General features: G+C 47.4%; 1 long non-coding RNA gene across 1 annotated transcript; it reads right to left on the reverse strand.

The window, feature by feature from the left end:
• Positions 1 to 21903: 21903 nt before the first annotated feature.
• Positions 21904 to 24115, reverse strand: LOC146202677 (uncharacterized). Its single transcript, XR_014702258.1, has 3 exons — positions 23834 to 24115; positions 23675 to 23753; positions 21904 to 22084 (listed from the first exon to the last, which is right to left on the reverse strand). It is a non-coding gene; the product is annotated as an uncharacterized LOC146202677 (long non-coding RNA).
• Positions 24116 to 26343: the final 2228 nt, after the last annotated feature.

Raw genomic sequence — 26343 nt, forward strand, 5'->3', positions numbered from 1 at the left:
ACTAATGGTCAAAGATGTACCCTCGAGACCAAGATAAATGTCTTTACAGCCAAATACCGCTTTTATATCGCTTTTTAAGGACGCTGTTTAGCGTTGACACCAAACGCAGTGAACTTGGTAATACTGTAAGTGAATTAGTGAGTAAACTATACTAAATATGAATGGAAAAGACGTATAATATGTAAGCTCTAAGCACAGAGCCACGGTAAAGGGAATCTTGATGCACCAGAGGGTTTATCCGTTCCGACACTAGGATTAAGTAGGTTAGGAGGCGGGTGTTCGTGCTTTGCATCATACAGTACATATTTACAAACAAAAACTGCAGAACGTTTCCTGAAAATTTCGCCACGCCGAGTAGGTGCTTCTAGTGTTGGATGGGGAATCGACGCAAGTTTTTAAACGCCACGTGGTCCAGTTACTCGGCAAGTGGGAAGGTAGTTCTTTTTTTTTTCTCTCGAGAAAGAAGAAATATAATTTGGCCCATGCATTGACCAAATCCGATCAATTATTGCGAGCAGCTTTGAGGAAACCAATATTTTTAACGCTTTTAGATATGTAAATAACGTGTATTTATTTTAGACATCACCTCCATGCTTTACGAACGTTCTTGTCTTAAAATACTCGCCATTTTCTGTAGGCATCTATATTCACTAGCCCTGACACACGAACATAAAGAAGGTGGAATAATTCGCTGATGATACAAAGATTGTACTCACTGGCAGCCGCGTGTGGTGGATATAAGTAACACGCCCTCGTAAGCCACTACTGCAATTTTGTTCGGCACATTCCATAGTAGTTAAAAAGACCAACTTCATTTTTCAAGGATTCTCTATACTCCAGGAATACCGCAAATACCTACCTGGCTCCAGTATCATTCAAAAATTGTTCACACTATCAGTTGAAATCTGCCCGAAGTACATTCGGGTATCTTCGCTTCAGCACGAAGAACCGAGAGATGAAAACCACAGAGAATCTAGAAAAGACAGCAGTCATTTCATCATGCTTTCTTATCGTGCCAGAACCTAGAGGAGATAGCGCAACGTTCACAATTCTGATTAGTCTTTCCCAATCCGTAAAATTTCCTTTCACGGCGTGCAACATTGACTATGATTAGTTGAAGGAGGCTTAGTACTATAAACTAACTAAATCTTTCAGCCTAAGAATATCAAAGATGGCTTGCAGGGGGAACCAAACGCCACCAAGAGACCTGGAAGACATTGTTGACTAGCATATAAATTTACCTAAATGTTTATTTAGAGGTTCGAGCAGCGTCGTCGCTCACCCCCAGCGATTCATGCTGCTGTTCGCCGACTACCTCAAGACTACATGGCCCATCCGAAGAAGCAGGCACAGACAAAATTACAGGGCTTCACATAGGTCTGGTTAAGAGTGGAAATGGCGAAAGCTATTTCACAGGAATTTTGTCACTAACTGCACCATCATTGTCATCCCTACTACCATCACCATCATTACTCACGTTACTGACATCGTTATCAATTAAATACACAATCCCTGCGATCACTACTATCGTCTTTATCACTGACTGCAATCCGCAAAAAAATTGGAAAAAATAGACATTGTTTTTTTACATTGCTGGGAAGGGTTTTGTTTTTGGGATGTATTGCAATGGAAAATAAGTAACGATTTTCCACTACAATCGCACGGCATTCGATATTTAAGCATTGATAATGATGATGGGGTACCGTTTGATGTAATTATGCATTTGGGCCTCCGCAGTTATCACGCTCTTGAATGACAGGCTATCAATGTGACAGGGGAAAAGACCTGATCGAATTTATTTGTGAGAGAGTGTGCATGGATTTATCACCATGCAAAAAGTTAGAAGGGTTCAACGCTGCTGAACCGAATATGGAGCGAAAGCATCAGCTGCGGGTCACCGAGCGTTGTTCTTTTTCTTTCTCTTCTTCTTCTTCTCCTTCTTCTTTTTCCTCCTCCTCCTCCTCCTCCAGCCCAGATATAAAGCCTCGCTTTAACCAAGCCATATGAACGTGCCTTAGTGGCCTATAGGGGTAGCGCGATATGCCAGGGTCCGGGCAGGCTGATTCTGACATGACCGTCCCATGTGAAACGAGAGATCCAAATTGGCAGCTCCTGCCAGGAGACCACGGACACCGACAAGGACACGGAACACAGCGATGAGTGGTTAGACCTGGCGTTGTACTGCTTTCGCAATAAAAGCGGCTGCAGAACTTCCCAACTGGCTCTCAAGGCTGGCTCCTTTCTTGTCATTGCGAGAGTTTGAATGTCACGACGTCGGCTAACACTGGCTTATCATGATGTCCCTATATGTTCATAGCCATGTGCTGTTCATCTTGTGATTGCAGTTCGCTTGCAGTCCGGCATGAGCTGACTCGTACTTTTACCTCCGATAGCACGCTAAGTTGTTCGGGAGACCTGACACGTTTGCTGCAAGCATCCGAGGATGATTAAGAATATGTGAGCATTCGGTAGCTACCCGTACAGTTCATTCCTTGTCCGTTTGTGTTTACAGTTTCTGCTACAATTGCGAAATATAACTGAAAACAGACACCTCCTAATAGTTATTTGCGACACTCATCAGTAATGAAAGTTCGGGCTGCGGAAGCGCAGCTGCTAGCGCAGTCCTTCGTAGTCACCCTGGCCGCTATACGCCTAGTGCCAACAGCTTCCGCCATACGAGTAAATGGTATGGTTTGCTGGCGTGCTAAAACAAAGCACAAAATAGTGCCACTATGCCGGACAGCTTCCACGACCACCGTGCAGTAGCATTTGTACACTGCCTATACCGCAGCAACAACGGCACACGCACTGCCCGAGATGGCGTCGAGTAGAACCGGTGCGTACTTTCCCTGCTTGGCTCATACGGGGCGCCACCCCAAAAAGAAGATGGCGGCGCCCAGGCATCGAAACTAAAATTTTTTGCATGCGTCGAACGCTTGATGCTACATTCCAGGAAGCCTTCTGTGGTGCGCTAGAGGTACAAAGAAAAGATGCATGCTACGATTGATGTGTAGGACCGAAATGGGCGATAGGAAGAAGATAAATTATTTAAAAGTGCTATTTCCATAGTGTGCCCATGACATCGGCACCTTTGTGTCCGCGAGGGCACACGCGCGCTCGTGTATCGTCGTGTCCTTCGTCGTAGCACTCGTGTGTCATGGGATATTTCAGCGTACCACCTTCACCTTTGTACGCCCTGCCGAAAAAAATAGTTGTGGTGTAGCTTTGGTTAAACCGAATATGTCGCAATAGCTTCACGCGGCTACGCCAGTTTCGCGCCCCCTTATATAATCGAGATTTGAGTTAGTAGTCCCATTTCCACGCGTCGCATCTGAGACACAGCGCCCCCGCAATGTAAGTCCCCCTCCCGCACTCTCACTTTGACATTTGACCTTTAACTTGACTGCGGTTCAGGACTTTGTATACACACTGCGATTTGGGAAACACACGGCGAAACCCGGCTTTACCTAGCGTATAGCGAAAAAAAAAACAGACAGTATAAGACATACAGCCTTGTAAAAGAATGCAACGTTCATTGAAACGTTGTGCACCCTTCAGCTGTCAACGAAAAGCTCCCACGCTTTCTCATATCATAGTATTTTGTCTCTTGCCCAATTTATTTGCTTCACCAGCAGGGATGCAGAACTCTCGGTAAATGCACTATTGATAGTGCTTATATTATTTTAGGAGGAGGAGGAAGATGAGGAGGAAAGGCAGGGTGGTTAACCCGTAACAGCAACCAGTTTGCTACCCTGCACTGGGGGAAGGGGGTGAGTGGATATAAAAGTTGTGAGAGAGGTATGGTTGAAGTTAGTACAGTCACATCACAGACATGCCACATCACATCACGTCACAGTCATATCACTTAACATAAAAGCAAACTCATAGTCTTTCGATTAGGCCTGTGCTTTTCATAAAGCGGAGCAGTGCCTGGGAGTCCTTGACTGCAGACGATCGCCGTGGCCAGGGACCTAAAATCTTAATTTCAGTCAATGGGCGTCGATTTAAATGCTCCAGCGTACGGCACAGACACTGTCTTTCCTCACTGTATATAGGGCACTGACAAAGAATGTGGCATATAGACTCGTCGCATCCCCAGTTTGTGCATGCAGGGCTGTTTGCCATACCTATCATAAAAGAATACGAGTTTGTGAATGCTACACCAACCCACAGGCGGTGGTGGTGGTGGTGGTGGTAGTGGTTATTTATTGTATATACAAAAGGAAAGAAAAGATGTTTGCCAGCCCCGGTATCTGCTATCGGATATCTGAAGCACCTGAACTGGGGCGGCGGAAATAAAGGGATAGCGAGGAAAAGATAGAGGACATCAAACAGGAGAGCGATAGGGAGAAAGAAAAGGGTAGGTAAAAATAAAAGAAATATATACACTATGGTACAGTATACAGTAGCGAGAAGAGGTCGTAAGGGGGCGTTGCATTGGTGAGCTGCTCGTACTCGAGCAGCGCCGCTCCCATGCGTGAGTGGCGATGATGTCGCAACCGATGTAGTAGCAGGCCGCCGTCCTCAGCGCGCTGTAGGCGATCGATGTGTCGGAGCGCCCGCGCCGTGGCCTGAAGTTGTAAAGGCCACGCACCTGCCTCGGCCAAAGTAGCTGAGTTCTGAGGAAGGCCGAGGCAAATGCGGAGCGCCTTGCGATGCTCGACCTCCAGCTTCTTCCAGCATGGTTTGCGCAGTGTGACGAGCGGTAGCGCGTAGAGTATTGCCCCCACAGCCGCCGAGTTGTATAGCTGTAACGCAGCAACGCACAGGCGGCACAGCAAAGTTTCTGTGCCGCAGGTGGAAGCCGGAGCTTCCACCTGCGGCACGGACTTTAAGCGGCAGTTCGCAAACTGGCCAGAATTCCACAAAGGGAGTGTGTGTTCCCGCGCAAGTGCGCGAAGCCTGCCCACTGCGTCTTCCCTGAAAAAGGGAATCAACACACAATCGCCGTCTTGGTGGGCTGCTCATGCGACCTTGTCCGACAGAAGATTGCCCGCTATGCCGCTGTGTCCTGGAAGCCATTGGAAGATGATATGATGAAAAAACAGCGCTACAGACGTGGACGGAGGTCAAGAACAAACAGGATGGGCGCTGTTCCCGATAATACTACCGGAAAATGATGTCATGTCCTCAATTAATTGCACAGTGATGAATTGGTCGTATTACTACCGCTATCGTATATATACTCTCACTACTACACAGATAAATTATTGGTAGTATTAATAATATGGGTAGTACCATCATAATAATAGTATTACTAAAATAATACTATTGACGACGTCATGAACAATTAACAAGCTATTGTCCACCGATAGGGACAAAACGTTTTCGATATTTGGCAATCAGCAATACTAGGTTCATGCAGTTTATGAACACATTTTTGTGAATAGAGTAAAATATACACAGCTGCAGTGAAAGCCCCGAAATATGACCATGAACACATTCTTACTAAATATTAACTAGTTGCGCCATAGCAACAGCATGGTTGCTTACATGTTTTAGTGCGTAGCACTACTAGCCACAGTCATGAATTTTGCCTATGTCTGTCCGAAGGCGCCCAGTCTCTTTTCGTGAACTTGAAGTAAAGAAAGAGAAGGTGGCGACGCGCGCGTCGCCACCTTCAACATTAAGGAGGCGGAGCAACCACACAGCTGCAGCAGAAGCCGCTCTCGGTCTCTGTCCATCCGTCTCTCCGTGAACTTGAAGAGGAGAAAGAGAAGGTGGCGACGCCCGCATCACGCTACTTAACAATGAGGGTGCGGAGCGGACGCACAGGTGTACCCAGAGAGAGTGGGGCGAGTCACAGTTGCGGACATCGCGGTGGTAACCGGGCAGCGTTGTATAAGCGTGTGTTAGTCCCGACAGAGCAGTCGTGTGTCGTTCGCGCGTCCTTAACTTTGGCATTTCTTTCCTCGCATCAGTCACTCCTCAATCTTCACAGACAGCAGACGTTACGCGCGGTGCTCCCTGGACCTCAGCTCCTGACCCTCTCGCCGCGTCGTAAAGCAGCTTGTGCTCGCCTTCGCGCCTTAACTGGCATTCGCCTTCAAGCACATTTCCCTGCTCTTGGATTATTTTTCTTCAACCTGGAGACCTTCTTTCACTGCTTGGAATGTGTTAATGCCGATACTCATGTAGGACGCGCATGTAGGAAGGAGCATGTAGGCTCTTTCTGCGGTTTTAAGTCATTCGAATATCTTGACAGTGTTACGACCGTGCATCATCCGCACTTGCGCGCTCTATTGTTCGCCTGTGGGCATGGATAAGTGCTGTGGATATGTGGTGTTGGTACAATGGCTCTAAGTGAGCCTGTTTCCAGGAATCCTGTTTTGTAAGCCTGTTTTGCTTTGTGGACACCCTGCAAATGCCAAATTGACCCTGTCAAGAGAAAAACACCCTGTCTAGAAAAACACAAAGAAATGTCCCCCTGCGGGAAATAGCCGGAAGTGCTTTGGTTCAATTGTTCACCCTTCCCGTCGAGACGCCTTATCGTCCAGTGAGGAATGCCTACTGTCCAAAGGAGACGACAGAGTGACACGTCCGCTGACGTGCAGGACAAGAAAGGAGCATGACGCATACGGCCATTAAATGATTTCCCGGGAATGCAGGAAAGATTTGCAATTGTCGAAAACGGACAATGCTGGGAGCGTATGCGGCGCGCACGTGCACTTGGGTTTCTGAGAAGTAAATCCACTTGCCGGAACCAGCCTATCGATTCTTGGCTGAAGAATAGAAATGTACCTCCTCGCCGTTCCCAAGCTTTTCCCGCCAACAAGTGACCAGGCTCAACGAAACAATGCCGGGCCAGTCACTGCTTCAGACCATCAGTGCAGTGATGTGTTCGATTGGATGCCGATATCTGAGGGGCGTGCCCTGGATTTGGTTGGTCAGCATCTTCAGAGAGGGGCTGGACATAGGGGGTTTTAAGGACGCTGCAGAGCACGAAATGTCGCTCTGAGCCCTGGGTAAACGGCTCATCCAGTCGCTTCTCGCTATGAACTCTTAACGCTTGCCATTTTGCTGATGTACCCTACTTTTTCTTGTAAATAATCTTGTAAATAAGTTTTCTTAAAGTGCCTTTAAACCTGCTTGTACATATTTCACCAACTTCGAAGATTCAATCCTTCTTCAACCCGGAGTCTCTGCACGCTACCAAGTGAAGGCCGGGTCGACATAGCCCCAGCGTCACGACAACTGGTGACCAGCGTTGGGATCTGGATCTACAAGCTACAACATCTGGTGATTCGAGGTGGATCAGAATCTACAAGCCACATCTTGTGATCGGAGGTGGCATCCCAAGCAACAAGCAGGAGCAACAATCGGCCAACAAGAGAGCAGCTCGGAACATCGATCGCATGTGTGGGTGAGTGCTTGGCTTTTCTTCTGATGTGGACCAGGTTCTAGAAGAGGGTTAGATTTTAGAACTGGTAAAAAGTGTTGAAACGCCTTTAGGTTTGGTAGTTTGCACTATTGTTTTGGAAGTAGCCGACACTCGGAGCGATCATGGACCTACAAAGGCTGCAGAAACCGGACCTGTTGCTATTGTGTGAGGAATTGGGAATTGATACAAGTGGTTTGGCACGAAAACCCTTGATTATAAAGGCAATCAATGATCTGGGAACCGATGATGAGGAGCTCAGTGAAGCATGGAACCTCATCGGTCAAAAAAAGGAACAGCTCAGACAGCAGAAAGAGTGGGAAAAAGAGGAAAAGAAGCTAGACATTGAGCTCCGGAAATTAGAACTAGAGTTGAGCAAGAGGTCGGGCGATTGTCCCCAGCTAGCGGTACCTCGCCTCAACAAGGAGGCAGATTTCAAGATGTCAAAGTACATGCAGCCATATGTGATATCAGGTGATATCGGTCTGTATCTGGCTAACTTTGAGCGAACCTGCGAAAAACTGTCCTTCCAGCGAGACACTTGGTCTCAGAGATTATTGACGGTTCTGCCCTGCGAGGCAGCGGAGGTTGTCGCGCGGCTAAGCAAGGAGGACGCGGACAACTACGAGAAGGTCAAGGCTTGCCTTCTGAGAAAGTATAGGCTTAGCGCCGAGGCGTTCAGACAACGTTTTCGGAACGCTACTAAGTCCAGGGACGAGAGTTACCCTGAATTCCTGTACAATTTAAGAGTTAATTTGGGCGAGTGGCTAAAGAGCACTGATTCCTACAGTGATAGGGACGCTGTAGTCGAGCGAATTATTTTGGAGCAGTTTTATAACTGCCTCCCAGAAAAAGAAAGAAATTGGTTACAGGACCGAGACGAAATTAAGTCGGCAACTGAAGCTGCCGAACTTATTGAGGAGTATGCTTCGCGCCGACAATTCAGCAACCCAGCAGTGGATAGGCCCCGCAATCCCAAGTTGAGTGTGAATAACCGTCAGGAAAGGCACTTTGCTAGAGTTGGAAACGAAGAAATGAAGGTTTCTTCAGGCAGATTCCCTAGAAAGGACGGCAGTGAGAAAAGTGGGGAAGTGACCAACGCGCAGAACACAAAGAATAAGCTTGAGGCTAGGAAGCCGCTCACATGCTTTAGGTGTAATGAGCAGGGTCACATTGCCGTCAACTGCCGGAAAGAAAAGATTGCTTTCTCGTATGTCAGTGACTGCGATGAAAATATGCAGCTTTTAGAACCCTACCTGCATGACCTAGTAGTCAACGGGAAGCCTTGCAAGGTACTGCGCGATTCGGCCGCAACGATGGATGTTGTCCATCCGGCGTATGTGTCGCCTTCCGACTATACAGGACAGTGTGTGTGGATCCGCCAGGTAGTGGAGGAACAGAGTGTGTGCTTGCCAATCGCGAACGTGGTCATCGAGGGCCCTTTCGGCAAGTTGACAACCGAGGCTGCCGTTTCAGGAAAGCTTCCTAAGTGCTATCCGTATTTGTTCTCCAACAAATCGGACATGCTACTGCGAAAGAGGGGCATCCTTTTCGGAGACAGAGTTGTGCAAGCCTTAACACGTTCAAAGGCGCGAGAACTAGCTACACTGCTCATTCCAGAAGAATCCACAGCGGAGGAAACGGCAGTTAAAACAGCGGTCGATGCGGAAGATAGCGGGTCAGAAAACTTTGAGAGCGAGGCATCTCAGATAAGTCAACTTGAAAGTGAGCTTGATGAGACGCGGAATGAGGACGTTCTTGAGAGTAACCTCTTGCCGCCAGTGTCTAGTAATCTCACGAGACTTTTGAGTGGAACCCGAGAGGACTTAGCTATGGAGCAAGCCAATGATCCCAAGATACAGGAGATAAGGGAGCGCCACCGCGCCACTAAGACAGCAAAGAATATTTCTTTTGAGATGAGAAAGGGAGTGCTGTATCGCTTATTCAAGGATAAGCGCGGAGTAGAGCGGGACCAATTAGTCGTTCCCGAAAAGTACCGCGGAGACTTACTGCGACTTTCCCATGGCAGCTCGTGGTCATGTCACCTTGGAATAAAGAAAACAAAGCAGAGGCTGTTGCAAGAATACTATTGGCCTGGATGTTTTAAGGACACGGAAAATTTTGTACGGTCATGCGATACGTGCCAGCGGGTTGGAAAGGCGCAAGATAAGTGGAAAGCTCCGATGGTGTTAGTACCAATCATTACCGAGCCGTTTCACCGGTTAGTAATAGATGTAGTTGGGCCACTTCCTGTGACAGAGTCAGGGTACCGTTATATCCTCACTATGTTATGCCCAGCCACAAAGTTTCCAGAGGCTGTTCCGCTGCGCGAGGTGACGTCCGAGAGTGTAGTGGATTCGCTGCTGTCAGTGTTTGCACGAGTTGGATTCCCTTCCGAGGTCCAAAGTGATCAGGGTAGCGTTTTCACGAGTGTCCTCACCACCTCATTTCTCGAGCGATGCGGCATTAAGGTAGTGCATAGCTCGATCCATCATCCGCAGAGCAACAGCATAGAAAGATGGCACTCTGTTCTCAAACGAGTCCTGAGGGGACTGTGCTATGAAAACAAGCGCGAATGGGATACCTGCCTGCCTGCAGCGCTTTTCGCTTTGCGGTCAGTGCCGCACGAATCCACTGGATTTAGCCCAGCCGAGTTGGTGTACGGAAGGTCACTGCGCTCACCTTTGCGAATGGTGCGCGAAGCCTGGGAGGGGCGCGGAGAAGACCCAACAGTAGTAGAATTCATTCTGAACCTCTTGAATCGCTTACATAACACTAAGGAACTCGTTGAGGCCAGCATGAAGTCAGCCCAGGCTCGTTCCAAGGTGTACTATGATAAGTCAGCCCGTCAAAGGACGTTTTGTATCGGGGACCAGGTGATTTTGCTGAGAAGTTCAAGGCAGAATAAGCTCGAAGTACAGTGGGAAGGACCGGCTGAAGTCGTTGCAAAGCTTTCTAACACTAACTACGCAGTGAAAATTCCCGGTAGGCGTAAAGAAGTGCGCATTTATCATTGCAATCTTATGAAGCCTTATGTGCAGAGGGAAGCCGTGGTAAATCTAACGTTAAACCTTCCCGAGGAGATGGGGGACAACTTGATTTGCCTCAGCGGTAAAGGAAGCAACGCTCAGGAGCTTCTCAGAAAGACGGAGCAGAGAGGAGAACTAAAGAAATCCCAGCTGTCCGATCTGGGCGAAATAATAACAGAGTTTGAGGCCTGCTTCGTGGACAGGCCAGGCAGGACTGATTTGACTGAGCACGATATTGAGCTGAATTCAGACGTGCCAGTGCGATCAAGGTGCTACCGATTCTCTCCAAGGCAAAGAGAAATTCTGGATAGGGAAGTAACTCGCATGCTGGAATTGGGAGTAATAAAACCCTCGGAAAGCGATTATGCTTCGCCTATGATCTTAGTAGAAGCTCCAGGTAAAGACCCTAGGCCTGTGGTAAACTACCGAAAGCTAAATTCTCTCACCAGGGATCAAGTGTATCCTATTCCGAATATTGAGGAGAGAGTAGAACAGGTCAGTAGAGCGGCATATGTGACTACGCTGGACCTTACTCGAGGATACTGGCAAGTACCGCTCACTGAACGCGCCAGCAGATACGCGGCTTTCGTCACTCCGACGGGCAGCTACCAGCCAACAATGATGAGTTTCGGGCTCAAAAATGCTCCATTTTGTTTTTCCCGACTCATGGATAGGGTTTTAAAGGGGTGTGAAACATTCGCGGTGCCTTATTTGGATGACATTGCGGTTTTTTCCGACTCATGGGCGGACCATATGGTACATCTAAGAGCTGTACTGAGCCTTTTGCGTCAAGCTGGACTAACCGTAAAGGCCGAGAAATGTTGCCTGGCAAGGGCGACCGTGGACTACTTGGGTCACAATGGAGGTCAAGGTTTCAGGAAACCCAGCGAGATTAAGATTTCTGCGGTAGCAGTCTACCCGCGGCCGAGCACGAAGACGGAAATTCAGCATTCCTGGGTCTGACTGGGTACTACAATCACTACATCCCTAACTATTCAGCTTTGGCTAGCCCTCTGACTGACGCTCTCCGCAAGACAGAACCGACAAATGTAGTCTGGGATGAACAAAAGGAAGCCTCCTTCGTAAACCTGAAGGCTGTGCTGATTAGCCGTCCGGTATTGCGAGCTCCAGACTATGGCCGAGAATTCACGGTGCAGTGTGATGCCAGTGATCGAGGGCTAGGTGCTGTTCTCTGCCAGAGAGATGACGACGGTAATGAGCACCCCGTGCTCTACCTGAGCAGAAAACTGAGTTCTAGAGAGAGAGCTTATTGCGCGTCAGAGAAAGAGTGCGCTTGCATTGTATGGGCCATTCAAAAATTGCAATGCTATCTTGGAGGGGCCAAATTCACCGTAGAGACGGACCATTGTCCCCTGGCTTGGCTGCAAACTGCGACATCGAAGAACAGTCGCCTTCTTAGGTGGAGCTTGATTTTACAGCAGTACAATTTTGAAATAAGATACAAAAAGGGGAAGTTAAATGGGAATGCGGACGCGCTTAGCCGCTCTTTCTAAGCGGTCCGAGATGTTCCTCACCATGTATCCAAATTGATAATCAGGTTTTTTTTTTTCGTGCGCTTGTATATGTGGGTCCTGAACGTCTTGAGAGTGGGCTTTTCTCGAACAACAATGGCAGTTTCCTTTTAACCTGGTCTCTTCAGACGGGAGCCGAGTGCTTGCTTGGACATGTGGTTGAGTTTCAGACAGCTCGAGCAATTTGGCCTACGACAATCAAGACAACGCGACAAGCAACAGCGAGCTTCAAGCGTTCATGTGCAGGCCATTAAGTCGTCTCTTCATGCAGCAGCTGCGACTGCTGCCCTCCGAGACTCTTCTGGCGGGGGAGGAGGCTGTTACGACCGTGCATCATCCGCACTTGCGCGCTCTATTGTTCGCCTGTGGGCATGGATAAGTGCTGTGGATATGTGGTGTTGGTACAATGGCTCTAAGTGAGCCTGTTTCCAGGAATCCTGTTTTGTAAGCCTGTTTTGCTTTGTGGACACCCTGCAAATGCCAAATTGACCCTGTCAAGAGAAAAACACCCTGTCTAGAAAAACACAAAGAAATGTCCCCCTGCGGGAAATAGCCGGAAGTGCTTTGGTTCAATTGTTCACCCTTCCCGTCGAGAAGCCTTATCGTCCAGTGAGGAATGCCTACTGTCCAAAGGAGACGACAGAGTGACACGTCCGCTGACGTGCAGGACAAGAAAGGAGCATGACGCATACGGCCATTAAATGATTTCCCGGGAATGCAGGAAAGATTTGCAATTGTCGAAAACGGACAATGCTGGGAGCGTATGCGGCGCGCACGTGCACTTGGGTTTCTGAGAAGTAAATCCACTTGCCGGAACCAGCCTATCGATTCTTGGCTGAAGAATAGAAATGTACCTCCTCGCCGTTCCCAAGCTTTTCCCGCCAACAAGTGACCAGGCTCAACGAAACAATGCCGGGCCAGTCAGTGCTTCAGACCATCAGTGCAGTGATGTGTTCGATTGGATGCCGATATCTGAGGGGCGTGCCCTGGATTTGGTTGGTCAGCATCTTCAGAGAGGGGCTGGACATAGGGGGTTTTAAGGACGCTGCAGAGCACGAAATGTCGCTCTGAGCCCTGGGTAAACGGCTCATCCAGTCGCTTCTCGCTATGAACTCTTAACGCTTGCCATTTTGCTGATGTACCCTACTTTTTCTTGTAAATAATCTTGTAAATAAGTTTTCTCAAAGTGCCTTTAAACCTGCTTGTACATATTTCACCAACTTCGAAGATTCAATCCTTCTTCAACCCGGAGTCTCTGCACGCTACCAAGTGAAGGCCGGGTCGACATAGCCCCAGCGTCACGACAACAGGTACTTTCGAACACCGATACTGGCGAAAGGGCACCGCCTATTCGAGAATGGGCATCTTTAGAACGTGATCTATGTCGACGTCACCGCGAAGTGCGCGCCGCTTGCGACGGAACAGCCGCGCGAACGATGTTGAATTTCGCGTGAACAAACGGCGCTTTTTTTTTGTACCGACATTTATTGACTGAGGGCATCAGTGGGATATGTGAGGAAGAATTAAGAAATAATTATATGAATGGAAAATGTTGGCTGATGTGAAAGGAGCGTTTCATTTACCTATTACGTTCACATCTCATACCCGAATGCCTTCCGCAGGACCCCGAGCAGCAAGGCCAACGCTACCCTTGGGGCTTTCCAGCCTCATCTAACACCGTGTACTGTGCGCTGTCAGTGTGTGTTGGAGAACAAGATGCGGTCAAAATTTCTACAGCCTTCCACTACGACCTCCGACATAAAGGCCCTATAGATGTAAAGACGAGATGCGCAGTCTGGATGCACTACTTTACCAACTTGGGTTTTCAGCGGGGGCTCGATACGTTATTCCAGCTCTCGACGGACCACAGGACCGACCAAAAGAAATTAAATACACTCATCCCCAGATAGCAACTTAGGGGCCTCTTCAAATGGTTGCAGTACTTCCCCAACATATCAGAACTGTATCCACTTCTGCTCACTGGTCTGACCTCGGTGACGCGTATGCTGCGACTAGTTAGTCCTGTCGTCGTTGGTACCACCGTCACACCAAGCACTCCGAAAACCAAGTCTATGCTGCAGTCCCTTCGCACGGTTAATTTTATGCATTGATTCGACTACCTGTTGAAAGTGCTATCGATAATACCACCGACACTAATATCTATATTGCTATCTAAATCCCTATCGACATTTTTACCTACGATAGTTCTATAGTGAGCAAACTATTGATAGAATCGATAGCACAACTGATAATTTTGCATCACCACCTCTGCATATCCCTCTTTCTGGTGACTGCAGGTATGCCAAGACAAGAAAACGTCAACATTTCCTACTGCTCAAGCCACAAAAAGGTTGTGCTGTCTTTTAATTTCTTTACGTGGATTTCGCCCAAGTTTGATGTCGCAGGCACACGACAGAGTATAGTTATAGCACACGTGACTGAGGACTTATCTGTACCACACAATATTGCCACGTGCCTAGCGCCGCGCCACTGCCGTGCTTGGTGCCGACGACGACGAAGTGGTTGTTGGCTCGAGAGGCGAGCTGGTGCTGGACTCTGTGATCGGAACTAGAAGCCGATCTTATTCTTGGGTCCTCGTCTACGTGTACCTTCACGGCTCCCTGTGGCTTGAGTCGTGACACTGATGGAGGTGCGGGGTGCGTGGGGACTGAAGAATGAGACAGGATGAATGGGTGGACGGGACATATATTATGGTGAGCCTACTAAAAAAAACATAATATTCATCTGCCCGTGCCACTAGGTATAACGGGCTATGGTACGGGCGGGCGGTGTCGTTGCCATAGCTATAGGGTCTCTTCGTCAAGAGGGAAGGCCTCGGGGGGCAAGCCTCGGAGCCGCCGGCTTGTACGATGAACAGGAGTGGTCACGAGAGGCGGCCGCGTCGGGTCATCCGTAGGAGAAGGGATCAACGATGGCACCTCCACCAGTAAAGTATTTCTCTGACATTAGACTTTGGTAGTTTATTATTAGTAGTCTAATAACAGAAACTATATTAACTTCCTCTAGCAATGCAGTAGAATATTGTAGTGGCTTGGCAACTTGGCAGTCAGATGTCATACTGTCGGCGCCAGCGCGCGATACAAATGCATCACAGTTTTCTGTCTGTCTGTCTGTCTGTCTGTCTGTCTGTCTGTCTGTCTGTCTGTCTCTGTCTGTCTGTCTGTCTGTCTGTCTGTCTCTGTCTGTCTGTCTGTCTGTCTGTCTGTCTGTCTGTCTTTCTGTCTGTCTGTCTGTCTGTCTGTCTGTCTGTCTGTCTGTCTGTCTGTCTTTCTGTCTGTCTATCTGTCTGTCGTTCTGTCTGTCTGTCTGTCTTTCTTTCTTTCTGTGGTTCTTCCGATATCCGAGTGATGCAACATGCTTATTTCTGCTTTCATTAATTCTTTTTGTTTATTTCATTATTTCTTCCTTTCCGTCTTCCTTTCCACATCCGATTGATGCAACAGGTGACATGCGGAAAATGAAAAGGGTGATCGCACAAGGAGAGAACTGCAGGCTACATGCTGTCTCGCAGAAGACTTTCCTCCACATCCCCCGACATATAAAGAGCAGCGCAATGACAGCGGTCGTCATTGGCCGTCATCATCCACATTGAAAATAGCCGGAATCCTGAGCACTGGCGGAGCATGTAAACAGCCATCGGGCAGCCCCGTTACCGCCCGTGGCTGTTCGGTTGTATAAGCCTCCAGCAAAATGTGATGGGACGTTTCTTCATCGAGCGTCGCTACACTGTCTGCAACCCGTTGTGTCGTGTCGATGTAGATGATGATGGCGACGATGGGCGCCAGGGGATCATTTGGTGGCCAGCGCGCTTTCAGTGACGCTAGCAAATGGACCATTTATAGTCAGGTTTGCTTCAGAGGTCATTATTCCTCTCGCTTTCATTCGTTCGTAGGTGGGTGATAAGCGTTATTATGGAACACGCAGCTCAGGCAAGCAGGTTGACAGACAACTGTCCTGTCCCCAGAGCGGATCTGCAGACTATCCAAATGCTACTGTACGGAGTAGTGCCATTTTTTTCATTATGATGTTAGCCTTCTAAGTAAGAGATGACATCTAGACTATTCCCGCCAAGAATTTTAAGCAGTACCTGTGAGGATGAAGCGGGGCAGAGATGCTGTTTTATGAACAACAGTGCCATGTTTGTTGTTTTTGACGGCCACTGAAAACAGCGGTGCTTTGACAAGTAGTAGCATTCTCTTCTCTTTTCGCATGTTTATTGGGGTTGGGTGTTGAAGGAGCTCAGAAAAGAAGGAAGATCTTCTAATTACTTGGTTGTTGCCCACCTTAGCATAATTATGCTTACAACACTTGAATATCGATAATTAAAACATTAAGGCGACCAAATACAAAATTTTGAGCCTCAACTAAAAGAGCCGGTTCAGGCCGAAGAGCTAACGCACTGCGTTGCACAGGTAAAAATATACAAGGCGAATCAGCTAGCTCACATCTTTCGATATGTGCTCGCTCGTTCGCCACTACACACACTTGACGGATATGCAGTTGCCCTCGAAGCACGCCGGCATTACATCTCTGCAGTCAGTGAAATCCGCCACAATACGCACGAAAGCGTCGGACACGTACCCCTCCAAATGTCATCTACTATGTGGGCCCTGGAGAAGGGACAGTTACAATTGTTTTCACAAGGCAGTGGAAAAGAAATTGTTCTAACAGGTAGAACGGAAATTCCGCAGAGATACTCAAGGCGGCTTGCGTGCCACAATACGGAAGCATTATAATGCCTTTGGGTCATACCTATACGTAATCAAATCAAATAAGAATTCTTTATTTCAAGGAATCTCCTGCGGAGACAGGGACTAAAGACTAATACTGCCTAAACGAGGCCCCTGTTCCCGATTAGTTCGTACAGTATTCCTCGTTTAACATTTGGGGTGAACTGCATAGAGAAGATGTGATTTTCATTCGATATACAAAAAGCAGAAAGATGTTACAGCGTTATAGGTAAAATAAAATTAAACAAAATACGTAGAACATGTATACGTAGGGTTAAACAGAAATCATGTACCCAGATAAAGTTAGTCAACATCGTTGGACGCGTTACAGTATCAGTGCATGCAACAAAAGCAAAAGATAGCCAAACAAAAAAGGAACAATTTGGAGCAGACTACATACATATTGCCACCTAGCGTTGCCAGGTGGCGCATGACTGAGTGAAGGAGGACGACGAAGTGTCGCTTGCGGGTTTGCGTCTGTGCTGCTCGCTGCTGTTGTGTCGGAGCAAACCCCTTGCTATTCTTGATATTCCTAATCACCTTGTACATGACATTCTGGTGGAGCTACTGGGTGAGATCACCTATGCAAGAGTCTCCATCTGAAAGACGTCGCGCCAGCCCTGTGCCATTGGACACCCCCGTGCATCGCTCCCGTCGACGGCTCCAGGGACTGTCTCCGGAGTTTCAGCCATTACCCGCAGCCATGACATCCAGTGCTTCTGCTCAGCAGGTAACGGGCGTCGCACCGGCCTGTAACTACACCTTTCAGGCCCCTCGGGTACTGAAGTCTTTCAACGGGGACCTCTTTGAGGATGTGGAGGACTGGTTCCTTCAGTTTGAACGTGTCGTTGCTTTTAACCAGTGGGACGATACTGTCAAACTAAGGAACGTCTACTTCAGCCTTGAGGATGGCGCCCGGATCTGGTTCGAGAATCGAGAGCAAGTGTTAACATAGCGGCAGGAATTCCGTCGTCAACTGCTCGAGGCCTACACTAGCGCGGATCGTCGCGAACATGCCATTCACTCTCGCATCCAGATGCCAAATGAGAGTGTCCAAGCGTACGTCGAGGACATGACGCGCCTCTTCAGGCGAGCCGATCCGCCATGTCCGAGGACAAAAAGGTCAGACACTTGATGCGCGGTTTGAAAGAGCAACTGTTCGCAGGCCTTGTGCGCAACCCACCGTCGACTGTAAACGGATTCCTTGCGGAGGCCGCCACAATGGAAAGGGTGCTACAAAAACGTGCCGCGGCTTATAACCGACCTCTCCATACTGGCACAACCGCGGAGTCATTTGCATCTTCCGAACGGCATCCTGATGCTTTGCGTGAACAAATTCGCAGTGTCGTGCGCGAAGAACTGAGCAAGTTCTGGAACCCCCTGCAGCAATCGCCAGCTTCCGTTTCTGCTATAGTGCAGCAGGAGGTGCGACAGGCGCTCAAGAGCCCTCTTTCGCCTGTAGTTACGAGCCCGCCATTGTTGTCGGGGACCGAAAACCGTCCCACATATGCGGAAGTTCTGCAGAGTCAGGCTCCCCCTTCACCGCCGCCCATTCTCGCGCCGCCTACAGTTTCGCTGCCCTCGGTGCAACCAGTGCAGTACTTCGACGAACGTCCCCTGCCTCGACGCAAAGCCTACATTTGCGCACGCCTGACCGCCATCCACTCTGCATCCACTGCTGTGAACCAGGCTAGGTATCTCTAGCGGGATTGTCCTTATCGACGCCTCGGGCTTCACGGCTTCCGCATCGACTCGCTTCCTACCCGGTTTGGTCAACGACCCCGAGTAATTGAAGAGTACCTGGCGGAGCAGCGTTCATCTCGTTCGCAGCGTCAGTCCCGCTCCCCTTCACCAAGGCGCTCATCGATGTCCACCCAAGGTTCCTCGCGGGAGGGGCAAGGCCGCTCGTCTAGCCCTGGTCGGGAAAACTGAAAACGGCGACCTTCTGGGGCGAGGCCGCTGGTAGTCGCTGCGTTGAAGACCTCCCGCCGTCGCCGCTTCGATCCGACCGCGAGCTGCTGGTACCGTCCCCTAGAGAAGCCAAAAGCGTTTCTCTGGACATTCCTGTTATTTTAGACGGTCGTACTACAGTCAATGCATTAGTGGACACCGGTGCGGATTATTCGATTTTGAGTGGTCGCATGGCGACTGGTTTGAGGAAGGTGCTCACTGCTTGGCCAGATGTGTACCTTCGAACCGCCGGTGGTCATATAGTTACCCCAAAGGGGATGTGCACGGCTCGCATTCAGATTACGTTCGTCGTTAGTTGCGTCGTTTTGAGTGACTGTTCCCATGACCTTATCCTCGGTATTGACTTTCTGCTAGAGTACGGAGCAGTTATCGACCTGCGAAATAGACGCGTCACATTTTCGATGGGACAATCTGCCGAACGAGATAGTAGCAGTCCTTGCAATGCCGCACTTCGCGTTTCCGCTGAGAGCGTCTCGCTGCCGCCGCGAAGCAGTGTTCTTGTGGAAGTTACCTGTGACGATTTCCGTGCCGGCGATGTTGTAGCGGAAGCGAACCATTCACTCCTACTTGCTCAAAGCATCTGCGCTGCTCGAAGTTTATTGTCGCTTCACAATGGCCGGGCTGCACTCCTTGCAACAAATTTTTCTAATGAGCCCCGGCACTTGTTTCCGCGAACTGCTATCGCTTTCGCTGACCCTGTTACGCACGATCCGGTCTGTTTTGCATCCACGGCAGTCGAAACTAATGAGCCATATCTTGACAACATCGACATTAACTGCCACTTGTCGAAGGAAAAACGGCGGGCCTTAGAGCTACTGTTGCTGGACTTCAAGCACTGTTTTGCTTCTTCCTCGAAGGTTCGTCAAACTCCCATCACACAACATCGCATCATTACTTATGAAGACGCTCGCCCTATACGACAGCAGACTTATCGTGTGTCTGCCAAAGAGCGGGAAGCGATCCAGACGCAGGTTCAGGAGATGCTGGATGTTGGTGTTGTGCAGCCTTCACAAAGTCCGTGGTCTTTACAAGTAGACCTGGTCAAGAAGAAAGACGGCACTCTTCGATTTTGCATCGACTATCGGAAATTGAATAATGTGACAAAGAAAGATGTATACCCGTTGCCGCGCATCGATGACTCACTCGTCACATTGCGACGTGCGAAGTATTTTTCATCTATTTATATGAAAAGCGGCTATTGACAAATCGAAGTAGACGAAAGAGACCGAGAAACCCAGTCGAAAAAAACAACAGAAAATTTCTGATGGTCTTTAGTCTTGTCGTATTTTTGGCCTATAGTCTGACGTTCATTGTTTGTAGTTTTGTATTGTGACGTTCATTGGCTGTAGCTCTGTATTGTGACGTTCACTGTCTGTAGTTCTATATTGTGACGTTCATTGTCTGTAGTTCCGTACTGTGACGTTCATTGTCTGTAGTTCTGTGTTTTGAGGTTTTGTAGTCTATTGTTCTATACTGTGACGGCATGAATTCTGATGTCCCACAATCTGAAATTCTGTACACTGATGTTCTGTAGTCCGAGGGCGCATATTCATTTCGCATACTGTTGTGACTTTCTTCTCTCCTCTTGTGAGAATATTCACACATGCAAAATCCAACCAATGTCAAGTAGGAAAAACTAGTCTCATGGGATCATAGTCATTAATTGGGCTATTTTGCAGGCATGTAGACCTAGCAGCTCTGCACAAAAAAGTGTGCCAGCATGCCGAAGACATGCGAAATAACACCTGTGAGAAGCCGCCTTTATTTGGAATCCATGAAGCTGTATTTCCAAAAGGCGCTTGAACGGGAACACCTGAATGACCAAAAGATGCAGATTTCAATTAAACACCTATTTAAAATGCATTTTTAAACAAAAAAGTGGTTTCGATGAAGGAAAATTGCTGTTGGTTATTTTGAAGGTAACTGAAAAATGAAAGAATTATTTTGTGGTTTTCATAGACATTAGCTATGGAAAATGTTGTAGTGGCAGGCGCAAGAATATTTTAAACCTCATTGTGCTCATTATGTGGATTGCAAATGGGCAACGCTAGGCCATTATTGTATTACCGCTTTATCAAATCATAGCCCGTCTCTCCTACATAAAGGCCACAACTCTAACGTAAGTGGTAGAATGCCAAAGTAGTAAGCCTTCATATAGAGCAATAAATAAACGTTTACAGAGTTTAACAAAGCTCATTGAAAATGTCTAAAAGATTATACGTGTTTAGCCTAACCATTATTGCACACAGATATCCTCAGGACAGACAGTATGCAATGCTCTCATAACTGTGGCCCATGCAAATCTTTCTCTGCTAGGAAAATCTCCTGAAATTGCAATAGCTTTTATTGCCTTCTATAAGCCTATAAGCTGTTATGTTACAGAACTGAGCAACCTGTGACACCCACTGATTAGCTACACCTTGAAAGCAAGCATAACTCCGCTGCAAAAAAAAAATACTGTGCATACATTATTCTGTCACCCACCCGAAGGAATACACTGTAAATCTTACCCTAGAGGAAAAGGTGCAGACATTTCTGTGCCAGGTACTGCGGCATCATCTTGTAGCGCTTGACCACATCTTCTTTGCTGCAACTCACCTCCTTCGTCTGCACAAATAAACGCATTAATTATTTCCTAATCAATTATTCATTCGATTTTGCAACGACAAAATCACGATTTGGATGAAAACTTCACATATTTTCAAGAAAATTATTGCTCGTCTGGAAGCATTGATTTACTACTGAAACACTCTTTAGCATAAAATAGAACATTGCAAGGGTTAGCATGCTGAAATACAACTACTGCTCTGACCATGGTCAAGCAACTGCTGCATACATTTCGAAACGAGCAACACATGTTGTTTCGTGTTGTTAAATTTTGCAGCAAATATGGCTTTTGTTTCGTGCTAGCCCGGTTCAGCTATGAAAGTGACTCAAAACTGCTAGCATAATTGTTGCTGCCTAACAACCAACTCGCACATTGAGCCAGTCATCCATTGATAATGATAAAACCGTTTTGTGTGATCTCATCAGCCTTCCCCTGCACTGCATTTCAAGTAGCAGCCATGCTCTTTAAGCAGCATGGTTTGCAGCTTGTTGATAGCCACAGTTATACCATCACCAGCTTCAGTTTCAGAAATACCAAAAACAATACAATTCCAATTATATTGTATACAGCCACCACAAAACCAAATGAAATCTCTTTTGTAGTTCTATGGAAAGATGTTTTTGTTTACCTGACAACTGATGCCACTCCAAAAGGGTAAGGTGAAGGGAACACTTTTGAGATGGCTCTGCTACAAAGGCTTCCTGTCACGCTCCTTGTACTTCAGTCCTACCGAGGTAAACGGACATCAGCTTGCAGAAGTCGGAATCCGATCGGAGACTGAATTGGTTCATACAATTTCCATGGCCAAGGTGGACCTGTAAAAACACAAAGGTAAATGTAATTAATGTGGCTGATTCTTTAAGTAAATAAGACTATGCATCATTCAAAAGAAGCACACATTTTGTTATAGTTGTTGAAGAGACAAAACCACTTGACTGAATAAAGTTTGAAGCAACCAAGTGCAAGTTATTTATACTCCGTTTCATACATCAAGTGCAACACTGCCAAAGCTACAGCTCTTGTTTGCGCTCTCCGCATCCGCGATGAAAAAATAGTGCCTGCTCTTGACGAGAGGAAATGATAGTTGCTTTGTCTGCAAGCTTAATGCATCTTACATTTGCCATCAACTTCATGAAAAGCACCTTTTTTTTAGGGAGAAATGGTTGGATTCGGTGAATTTGTATGTTCTTTATGTCGTTTTCGTTCGTGCCGCGTTTTCACTGCTCCGCAACCTTGCCAGCTGTGCCACTAGATGGCGCTGGCTGTGCCCTTCACGCTGCACATCTCTTTTTGAGGAAATGGTTCTTCGGTACGAATTTTTTCTACAAGTTCCGCACTGCGAAGATGTCTAGGCATGCGAAGCAAGTTATTGCAAACGTGTATGCTCGGAATAGAGCCCGTTTCCGCAAGAACCACTCGGCCACAGAACGAGCGCGTAGTGATACGCCTCCTGTTTTTTTTTCTTGCGGACTACTTGCGTAGCTTTCGCTGCGTTGCACCTGATGTATGAAACGGACTATAGAATATACTTTAATCGCGAATCGACGGCAACGCGAAACGGCGACGATGCTCTGTGTTGCTGGTATAGTACACCGCAAACTATTTGCATATGCAAGTCACAATTGCAAGAATTGAAGTGTTTTGCGATAACATGCAATAAAACGGATTTACACTTGAGCTATAAGAGTAGTAACTTGACCTTTCATTTATTTTTTTTTTTGTTGCGATTATACATTCGTAGAATCCTTGCCCATTCACCATTGTTTGTACAAAGCGGAGAATTTACGCGGAAATGCACAATCACGATGCAACACTGCAAAAAAAAAAAAAAAAAATGAGAGAGAGCGCGTACGAAAGGAACGGCAGTATCGTACGCTTCGCGTTCATGCTGTTAGCTGATTATGCATGCGATTGCGAGGAAGGAGCAAAATTTTCTATTTCAGCAGGTCGAAGTGACGAGCCAGTCGACACATGCATTTCTGTTCGCGCGAAGGCTTCGCGCGATGTGTGCCGCCGTCGCGTTCGCGTGAGTTTTCGCGTACATGTAGCTCACTCAGCCAAAGAAGCGCGCTTCGCGATAAGCATGAACAAAAAATACAGAATCGATCCGTGCTCTACAAGGCGTTATCATTGAAGATCTGAAAGGCTGGCGGCAATATTTTGCGACACACAGCACAGCTAGAGTTCTCCAGGCAAGACTATAATAACGCCCATACTTGGCTGCTCGCGAACTGTAGTCTGGCCATCCGCCTTGGTCTGGCGCCTTTGTGCTTTTCATGCTAGGAGGCTAGAGGCAGTGCTCAAGATCAAGGTGGTTGCTTAGGGTAACAGTGGGGGCTTAGAAACTTCATCCGTCATCGTAGCTACTAAAAGTAGAAAACAAAGACAAACATCACATTACGTACCTTCTTCCGCGCATTAGGCTCGTATGGCGTTTCCGGTCCAGCCTGCTAAGCTCTCTGCTCCATCCCTCCATTTCTTCGTCTGCGGTTAAGTGCAGCGTTACGATTCATTTTTCGCTTCAGAATACAATTCAAAACACATCGTAGCAAAGAGACGCTTACCTGTAATATGAAATATATGTGCAATGTGGTGGGCGCCGCGCGGATTTTCTTCGCCTTCCCAAAATCTTCAACATCGTTCTGTCGAAGTTTCCAATGTCCCGCGGTGAGGACTTTCGCATTGTGTCTTCTCAGATAATATAGCACTTGTGCTCGTTCTCGCGTTAAATGAGTACGAACAGAAACGTCGCAGATCAACATAAAGTGACCGCAGGAGAAAGACGACTACACGGGCAGCACTGGCGTGATCCGCGAGACGAACAACGCGGCATCTTGCTAACTTGAGTGAACGAGGAGGAAGCGGAGAAAGAAACAAAAAAAAGGGGGGGGGGGGGGGAGGGGCTGTGGACTGCCGGCGGAAACGACATCAGCGTGCGGATAGTGGGATAAGGAAGAGCGGAGGAGAAAGAAGAGAATGCAGATGGTCGCTCGCGTCCCGCTGCCGCCAACGCGGCATCCATCTTGGCCAACTGGTTTTTCGTGGAGAGGGAGAGAGAGCTATGAAGGGTGAAGGGGAAATGGCCTCCTTGCATTCCCAGCAACAGAAGAAGAAGAAGACAGGGAAGCCTCCCCCGGGCTTGTGACAATGGGAGCCGGGCAAGTGTAGCACGGGCGCAACAGGCCGGCGGCAGCGGCTCTACTGGCGGCCCATACAAACTTAGCTAGCGCTGGTGACCTGTGACACATTCGAGAATATTGCCTTCCGGCGTGAATGGAGGTAAAATTGTTGTACTTTAATTATTGTAAGGAGCATGAAAGAATTGTGGAAAAGGCCAAGCTTCGCTTCTGAATACGCAATGCACTTTTATCGGGGTCTTTAAATATCACATCGTGAACTAGCCCTATTTGGAAGATCTTAATTGTGCTTCTTTTTACTATTGCAATCATGATACATCGCCAAGTAAACAAATCAACATATTTTAGGCAGTTGAAAATAGTTATGCAAGCAAAATGAGAAAGTAAAAATTGATGTTTGTCGGTAACATACACCTGTGTTGCCTTAAATCATCGAGCCGTGCATGCTCAGCCATCTTTTTATAAAGCACAAATTCCTGCGGTCATTTCGCTTGACTCACTCGATACCTGTATTTAATCACGCGATTTTTCTAACTACTGTCCATTTTACTGCGCGTACATTTCAGGGAATTCTGCCTTTTTCCAGACGAGGGTTCATTTTTGTTCGCGTAACATCCACATACACACAGCCGCTGAAGAGCAGGGGCATAATGCAATTGTAAATACAAAATTCGATGCGGTGTCCTTATGTACGCAAAGCATTACAGGTAACTACATGCTGCACTGTCACGTTTTTTCTCGTGTTTAGCAGTGGCCTCCGTCATACGATTAAGTTTTCGGAGGCCAGTTTCACTTTTTGGGCAGCACGCATCTACTATCAGGAGCTTGTAAATTCTGCCGCTGGTATTGCGGTGAAGGGGCGTCACTAAACCTTCAGAATGACAGGTGCACAGCTCAGATATAAATGAAATTCAGCCACGCCTTTGCAGCACTTGTACGCAAACGTTATTTTATCGCCTGTGGTGCAAGCGCACATTCGTCTTCAACGTTTTTCTCACCGTTCGTGATGTACACTTTCATCTCATAACTGGCGAAGGCTGCTACTCACCATTCTATATGGAATCTTACTTCCAACATACCGACGCTTCAATCGATATTTTTATGCGGGAAGTTTCCTCAATTTAACATTTTGCTAAAAGGGGCCGGGTCGTTTTTTTTGACAAAGATTTTGAGGTAAAACTTCGTAGTGTGCTCTTTTAACAATATCAAACAATCCGAATTCAGCGTACAACATCGTGATGTACAGGCAAACGAATTTGACAAGAAAGCAAGATGAACTGGTGAAAACACCCGGGTATGATTCAAAGTGGTTGGAACCTACATTCACGGGAGCTCAGAACGATTCCCAAAAAGAGTCCCAACAGAATTCAACATGCGTGAAAAAAAAAAAGGAAAAAACCTGCTCACTGAAACTCATCGCAGTGCAGAAGAAGGTCATTCAACAACATGGATGAAATTATGTCTACACAACGCCGGGATGAAAACAGTCTCAACGGTTGCAAATATGGATCTTTGCATCATTTACCTATGGTCTACAGTGAGGGAATTAGCCTAGGGGAGTGTGCATAGAAGCGAAGGCGTATGCATCGGCTTCTGTATCGATCAAGTCAGCAATGATTTAGTGCTGACCTTTAACGACAGGAGGACATGGATCACCACAGCCTGCCAGGACTTTTAGTGCTTTCCGGCGTACTGATTTTTACTTGCTGTCGTTTCATTTGTAAATTCAAGGAAATCGATTTTTTTGCCGCCTACTTTATCCTGCCTCCGCAGTACCTCCGAGATGCTGGTGTACAATATTATAAGCTCTTATACCTCATTGAAATCGAAAAGGAAGAGGTTCTTTCTTTCCTTCTTTCTTTCTTTCCTTTTTTATATCTGCTAACTCATAAATTGCCAAAAAGAGTCTCAGTATTGCTGAGCTTTGGAGGTCCCTC

This window comes from Amblyomma maculatum, chromosome 1, assembly GCF_055883805.1.
Source record: "Amblyomma maculatum isolate TAMU_Amacu chromosome 1, ASM5588380v1, whole genome shotgun sequence".
Taxonomy (NCBI): Eukaryota; Metazoa; Arthropoda; class Arachnida; order Ixodida; family Ixodidae; genus Amblyomma; species Amblyomma maculatum.